The sequence below is a fragment of the Melampsora larici-populina genome (genome assembly GCF_000204055.1).
Source record: "Melampsora larici-populina 98AG31 unplaced genomic scaffold MELLAscaffold_129, whole genome shotgun sequence".
Lineage (NCBI taxonomy): Eukaryota > Fungi > Basidiomycota > Pucciniomycetes > Pucciniales > Melampsoraceae > Melampsora > Melampsora laricis-populina.
Window position 1 is genome coordinate 19,892 of NW_006768893.1, and position 7,844 is coordinate 27,735.

The window sequence follows — 7,844 nt, forward strand, 5'->3', positions numbered from 1 at the left end:
GATCAGGTAAGTCGCTATCACTGATTGAAGGGCGATGAATCGACAGTCGTGAATCCGGAGACTGCACAACGAATCCTGGCTTATGAACAGGAGCACTTAGAGGGCGTAAGGTAGGACCAGAAGAAGGAGGAACAAGAGTGGGATTTGATGGTGCCATAGTAATATGATTGGGAATCACGATACGAAAAGAACAGAGTATATCAGTTTTTGGGAAATTGATCAATTATAAATATACAGATATATTGGTACGATCGTTGCGTCAGGGGACAAAAGAGTTGCAAAACTGACTCACCTTATAAAGATTCGAAGAGGGTGCAGAGCCTTGAACTTTGAGCCACCTCGTTTTGCTGTGACATCACCTGGAAAGCACGTGATGGCCATACTCCTTGGGGTACATATGTGGAAAAAGGGTGACCGATATCGCTTGGCTTGCCAAAGCAAGGAGAAAGGGGTGATTCAAATGTACCTTGCTAGCCCAGATACCAGGATTATCGGTTTGGTTCGAACTTTTGGTTGTTTGAGACTGATTTTTTGATAGAATGAGGGTTCCAAAGGCGTCTCCTGACTGTTCGAAGAAGTCGTGATGGTGGTGTGGCCGCGGTGTTGCAGCTGCCAGATGGACAAGCTCAAGATCATCTGACATCCCGCTGCAAACCGCTCTGAGATGTCTTTGCGGGGCGTAATTTTGGCCCGCCGCGCTAATTCCCCGACCCGCTCCTTGCATAATCTCAGAGAGAGAGCGGTGGCGGGTTGGTCGAACACGCTACACCAGAATGTCAAAAGCGGTTGCGGGGCGTGCCGCCCCGCAACCGCCCCGCATCCGCTTTTTGCGGCGGGTCGGTTTTTCCGTTGACTCAATAAAACAGTGTCCTTTCCTGATTGTGTTGTTTTAGAAGAGCAGTCTCAGACAACTTCTACTAGTCATTATATTAGTAGATTATCCTCTTCCAGCTTTGTATAACCCTTGTTGGGTTATCAGTTCTACAACGGTATTTGAGCGTGGAGCATGGTTTGACATATAAAAAGACCAACCACGGACAGGGAAATGATGGCAGTGCTGTTACGGGCGACAAAAAAGAACAAAGAGGAACAAGAATTAGTTACAAACAAACAGCCAATAATGATCCGTCAACTTTATCAGTTATTCAAAGAAACTTACGGAAAATCAGAAGGATTTAACCTGGTAGGAGCTGTCACAATCATCGTGTTCTGGGGAATGGCGAGATTTGAAGATATTTTGAGGAGTAAACCAGAACAAGGAGCACTATTAAGAAGGCACATCGAATTTGGGGTGAAAGACGGGAAACACTTTGCAAAGCTACAATTGAGAAAGGCAAAAACAGCCAAACCTGACAAAATCCAAACAATCCATCTCCAGCAATTAATTCAACGTACTGGACCCTGTCAACGCTCTGGAACAAATACTCATGGCAAATAAAAACACAGATAGAGACAATATCATTTTTGGGATTTCTGGCCGTAAAGGAGTGAAACCTATGACAAAACCAAGATTTATAAAATTAGCTGGAGATACGTGGGGAAAATCAGGTCTAGATACTTGGTCAGGGCATTCCTTCAGGGTAGGAGGAGCATCAATATGATATAATATAGGAACACCAATGAAGACCATCACAAAACAGGGAAGGTGGACTTCAATGACTTACTTGAGATACCTAAAGGTGTATTCAGAGGAGGATAAAGCAGACATCATAAACTTCCTGAGGATTGTGGATGAAAGAATTATATGAGACAACACATATACCTATTGAATTGAGCAAAACACCTCATGCAGCAAGAAAACAATCCAATTGAGTTGACACAAACCTTATTTCACTGAGTTGGTCTGAGATTTGTTGTGATGGGTGAGCTTGGGTGGCTAGGCAACGAGCAAGACCCGGGGCTGCCTAGTGATGGGGACCAGAGCTAACCATTGGACAAATCAAAGACTTGTGAAATTAGGAGGGTGGGTGGGTTGAAGGGTGAGGCTGGCCGGGCGGCTGGTTCACAAGAACCAACCCAAAGGCAGGCCCCGCCACTCCCCCAACACAGTCTCTCTGACACCATGTAAGAGAGATCTAATGGGTGAGGATTCTTTTAGTCTGGAAGACTAAAAAACCGATAGAAGACAACTCACTCAACAGTTCCGTAGCTAACTGAGGAGTGGGTTGAAAGAACCACAAGGCATACAGTGGCTCTTAAGCCCACAGTGCCTTATTGGAGGTGAAGGCGTGCAGTCACACGTGCACAAATCTTTGTGCCAACTGAGTTAGGAATTTGGAAGGTGCGAACATTCCAAAATTCCCAACTCAAACCTTTTCACCTCTCAAGGCAACATCAAGACTCCCTTGTTATCAAACATATCTTGGTAACAAAGTCTTGTATTCTTTTTGATTAACAATCCAAAAACTTTCATAAAAACCTCCCTCCCACCTGTCTGAGGACAATTAGTAAGAAAACGAATCCCACCTACCGACCCAGGGTGCGAGGCCGGCCGGGCAGCTAGTTCATGAGAACCAACCCTGAGGCAGGGCTCTGCCACTCCCCCAACACAGTCTATCTGACGCCATGTAAGAGAGATCCATTGGATCAGGATTCTTTTAGTCTGGAAGACTAAAGACCCAATAGAAGACAACTCACTGAACAGTTCCGTAGCTAATTGAGGAGTGGGGGCATGTATTGATACAGTGTTCTTGCAAGACCAATAAACTTGTCAATTAGGCTCCAAAACATGTAGTGTCTCAACATTCTGAATGCCACACTCTGGCTTTAAAATTTGCATGCACAAAGCAGTTGCATGTCTCCAAGGATTAGTGAGATATATGAAGAACCATACACATCAAGAACCTTATCCGAGCATAGAAAACATTACTACAATGGCTTTGGCACCTAAATAACCATTGTAGACCCATTATATGTCTTCCATCAATTAAAAGTATCCAGGTGATTGAACAAAATTCTCATATCTTTGGGCATTGAAGGTTTTTGCCCAAATCTTGCTAGTTTTCAACCAAATTTGTGTTTCTGACCTGATATACCCTGGAAGCATTTTGATTTGGGAGATCCCCAAAACCAAAGGCAAACATAGAAATACATATGCAAAATGAGGGAAAACACACATGGAATAGACCATTGTTTTTTCAAATTTCTCTGACCTCTCCTGTATTGGTGTTTTGAATGGTAAAGACCAAGTGACCAAAAACATTCAATGTTATAAGGGAATATGTAAATAAATGAGGGGTGTGTGAAAGTTCATATATGCCTTTTCTTCAATACAAGTCTTTCATGTTTTGGGGTGTCTCAGTTTACTTGCTACTCATTGCAAATTATGAATCACTTGCTGGTGCCCTGAAAAGAAAATAAACCAAATTTTAGTTAAGGTATTGAGGATATATGTAATTTGGGGTCACATACTCTTTACCTCTGTTGCGGATTCTCCATGCGCAAGTTACAAGAGCAACAAGAGAGCATATTGAAACCACAACATATGCTGTAGCAGTCATTCCTCGAGTGGTTTGAAATGGCTTACCACCATCTGACATGTCATATGAATTAGTGTCATCAGGATTCAGCAGTGGCGGTCCCGGTATAGTAGGTATTTCCTGTGGTGGACTTTGGAAAGTGAACTCCTGCATTTTTCTATTGTGATTCATGGGATAGGATTGAGGATCATAATTCTTTTCTACCATTTCTTTCACTTGGGCTGCCTCTTTCATCTTCCAATTGTATTGTTGGGTGGTGGGTGGGTAGACCACACCACTTGATTTGAAAATTTCTTGGCTAGCTAATTCACTGGGTCTGGAAGGGCTGGCCATATCAATTTGACGTAGCACAGGACTAGAAGCAGTGTGATCCATCAACATATTGATGCTTAAAAAGATCTGTTGAAATCTCATCTTGGCAAGGCTGTTAAATAAATACAGAAATGTCAGCACCAAAGTTGAATAACATTTACAGCCTCTGACTAATATCGTAGATTGGGAATTGCAGAAGGGAAATGTATTAAAGGGTTACTGTGATAGACAAGCTAAGAAGGGACTGATATACCACTATCATATCCTGGGCACAACAGATAGAGATAGGGAATATGAGGGTCTCAAGAAATCTTCAGGACAAGAATATCAGGAAGTTGAGAAAATTCCATCTAGAATAACTTCCCAACATGTGGAAAAAATCTTGGTGTATAGTACAGTGATAGAAAGAAGGAGAAGGAGTTTAGTAAAACTCAAACAGTACCCACCAAACAAGATTCTGGTAGCTCAGACTGATTTATAGATTTTGAAGTAATAGTAAGAGATTGTATTGATGACTGAAAAAGAGGTAAAAAGTGATGATTCAAGCCAATTGAGGCTCTGAGGATATCTCCCAAGTAAGAAATTGGTGACCTCTTTATAATCTTCAAAATTACATAACACTGTCTCCTCAAACTGGTGTGAACCTGTTGAAACATTTATTCTTAAGGAAGTGGGCCAAACAAAGAGAGCTTATATTCCCCGCAGTCATAGATTAAATATGTTTGATCTCAAACTTTCTATGTGCAATTACAAAATTTACTTGACTTTTCATCACTTTCTGATTTCAGATTGGGTGGTATTAACCATATTAAATAAATGTAAATTCATAAAACTTGGCGCTTGTGCCTCATATTTAAGCACATAAAGCTGTGAAATTTCACTTGAAAGCGGGGCTTTACAAGTTTACACCTATTCAACAACACATCTCAGTTTCAGCCCCCAGAAATCTTTCAAAATCATGGGTTGCTCGTGAGGTGCGTGTGGATCAAATTTTCATTCCTCTCAATGTTGTTCCCCTTTTATATTCCAACAATTTTCACTTGAGTTCAAGCCCATTAACATTGCCCTACACACTCACTACGTCCATACCTTTCCAAATCCAGTAACACTTCAAGCACATTTATTTCCCCTGCCGCATCCGGTGTTCCACCTTTAAACACGGAGCTGCATTTGGCGCACAATTGTCACGACCAGTTTCCATGTGTCATAGTCCTGACCAGGAACACTGCATTCTAGCTATTTCAGCATCTTTCCGGCAAACTCAGGGATTACTTACACCTCATCCGGCATCCAAGTTCCAATTCCAATCACAGTTGGTTTCATCACATTCTGCAATAGTGCTAAAAACAATCAATTTTACAATCTTATACTTCCAAACTTGGACTTTATTTATCTCTCTTCCATTGTTCATCCTATAACACTACACAAAATATAATATTTTCTGGGCAGAAAATTAAATTATTGATACACAAAAATATTGAGAGGCCAGGAGAAGGGCAAAAAATAAATAAAAATATGCATCTTGTTCCCTGCGGTGAGAGCTTCACTCTCCATATTTTTCCATATTTTTACAGTCCGTATTGATAAGTGTACTAACAATAAACCTTCATAATCATCCAATTACAACCTGTAACAAGCACTGAAATTTGGCTCATTAGTGCTTAGAGAAACTTTTGATTTCTGAAAACACCTATAACTTTGTCAAATCTGCCTCAAAACACTCGATTTTAAGTGCATTAGAAAGCTGAACTCTTCCTCTCGAACTTTCATAAGATCAAGAACTATGTAGGTAGTATGAAAAGCATTCTATGGATCTGTATGTACAAATGTATAAAAAAGATGATATCTTTTTTAGCAGACCAGCATGCTGTGTGGTCCTATTATGAACTATTTGGAGGACAATTCCAGCTTACTAATGCACCCAAAATCGAGCATTTTAGACCGGAATTGAAAAAGTTATGAGTATTTTCAGAAATCAAAAGTTTCTCTAAACACTGATGAGCCAGATTTCAGTGCTTGTTACAGGTTGTAATTGGATGATTGTGAAGGGTTATTGTTAGTACACTTATCAATATGGACTGTAAAAATACGGAAAAATATGCAGAGTGAAGTTCTCAACGCAGGGAACAAGATGCATATTTTTATTCATTTTTTGCTCTCCTCCTGGCCTCTCAATATTTTTGTGGATCAATAATTTAATTTTCTGCCCAGAAAATATTATCTTTCTGGTAGTGTAACCGGCAGGCATCAATAAATTTCTTTCAATTATCCTAGTTTCATATGATTCTATCACATCCAATGAACTGTGACCAAGCTTGATAAATGTTACACACTATCAATTACGGGATACAAAGTAGAATCCGGGCACGTGCCTGGCTTTGTGCCCAGATTTTTTTAGCAGTAAATTTGAATTCTGGGCCCGGACTTTTGCCCAGAAAATCAAAATTTACTGCCAAAAGAATTCCAGGCACGAGGCCGGGCACGCGTCCGGATTCTACTTTGTATCCCATAATTGATCTCACCTTGTTACTATTGCAATTTCTCTCACTAGACTTTTTTTGCTCACAAGGAGCATATTAAATCTCTTCAAACAATTCAAAATGTTGCCAAATCAAAAACAATTTATCTTCAAGTCAATGTAACTGACAATTCAATCTCAAGAATCAAGTATCCTATGGTTCAGCTAGTGTATATCTGGATCAAACCTCAAAACCCTTTTGATAAAAGCTACAAAGGGGATCAATCATAGATGTACTATCCTTGTTTAAATTCACACCTTCTCAAAATGGTGTCAACTACTTCTATAACTACAATTCTCAATCTCAACAATCCAAGATTCAGACAAAACATTGCTCCAAATCCTATAGACACTTTGTATCCAATTGGTATTGCAACATTGCAACTGTTTTTCAAGGTCATGTGTACCAAGTATTCTGTATTCTTTCCTTATCTCTTGTTCTATGAAATCAAGTAATCTTTCAGTTTTCCCTGTGAGGAATCTATAGTTGCCAAATTTAATATTCAAAAAGGAACATATTTTGATTGCTTCTTCAAGTCTCTGAACCTTTCTTTGATCCCCTTTGCCACTATATTGGTTTTTCACTTATGACGTGATTTGTGATTTGTGAATGACTCAAAGGCAAGGGTTTCTTAATTAGTATAGTCATGATGTTTCCATTATTTTCTCTTGGTTTCATTTTTATCAGACATGTATAAAACACTTGATGTTTTCCTGTTTGTTTCAAAATTCAATTCATTCAGATCCTTTTCACATTCCTCCTAGCAATCTCGTAAACTTACAACGTGGTTGCTGATTGTCAATGAATCATAGGTTATGACCTGATTTTTTGAGTAATTCCACAAGTTTAGATCATACTTCATCAATTTTTCCAAATGCAATACTCCTTGTTTCTTCACAATGTCTGTGAAGTCACATTTGCCTTTGTCTCCCAATTCCAATTCTCTTGTCAACACTGGTTCTCCTGGGTCTTCTTTTGATACATCTGACAAATTTATGTCTACAATCAGACAAAACCTTTCTGGAGACTCTTCTGATCATTATCTTTAAACTTCTTCACAATGATCAGCTCTACCTCCATTGCATCAAATACCAATGACAGGATCAAGATTCCTGAGCTTGTGGCCGGCATGTTTTCAAATTGGAACAAACACCGTCATCTGGCGCTACAGACTTGTGGTTTGGCTGGTTTTCTCACTTCCAAGGAAGCTCCTGTCGATGTGGCACAACTTGTGATCTACAAGCAAAACTAAGGCTGGGTGATGGAACTCATACTGAACTCTCTTGGTACATCCAACAAGGCTTTAATCAATTTAACTGATACTCCTAAAGCCACATACACTAAAGTTGCCAAGACTCATGGTAGCAGTGCTGGGTTTTGGTGGCTCTTGTGAGTCTCAAGTCTGCAAAATTGGTGCAAATTCTGTGCAAGATGATGAAAGAACTTGCACAGAACTTGCACAAATTGATTTTGAAGTTTGAACCCCATAATCCTTAATTATACAGCCGTTCCAAGAATCATCGGCAGATTTTGG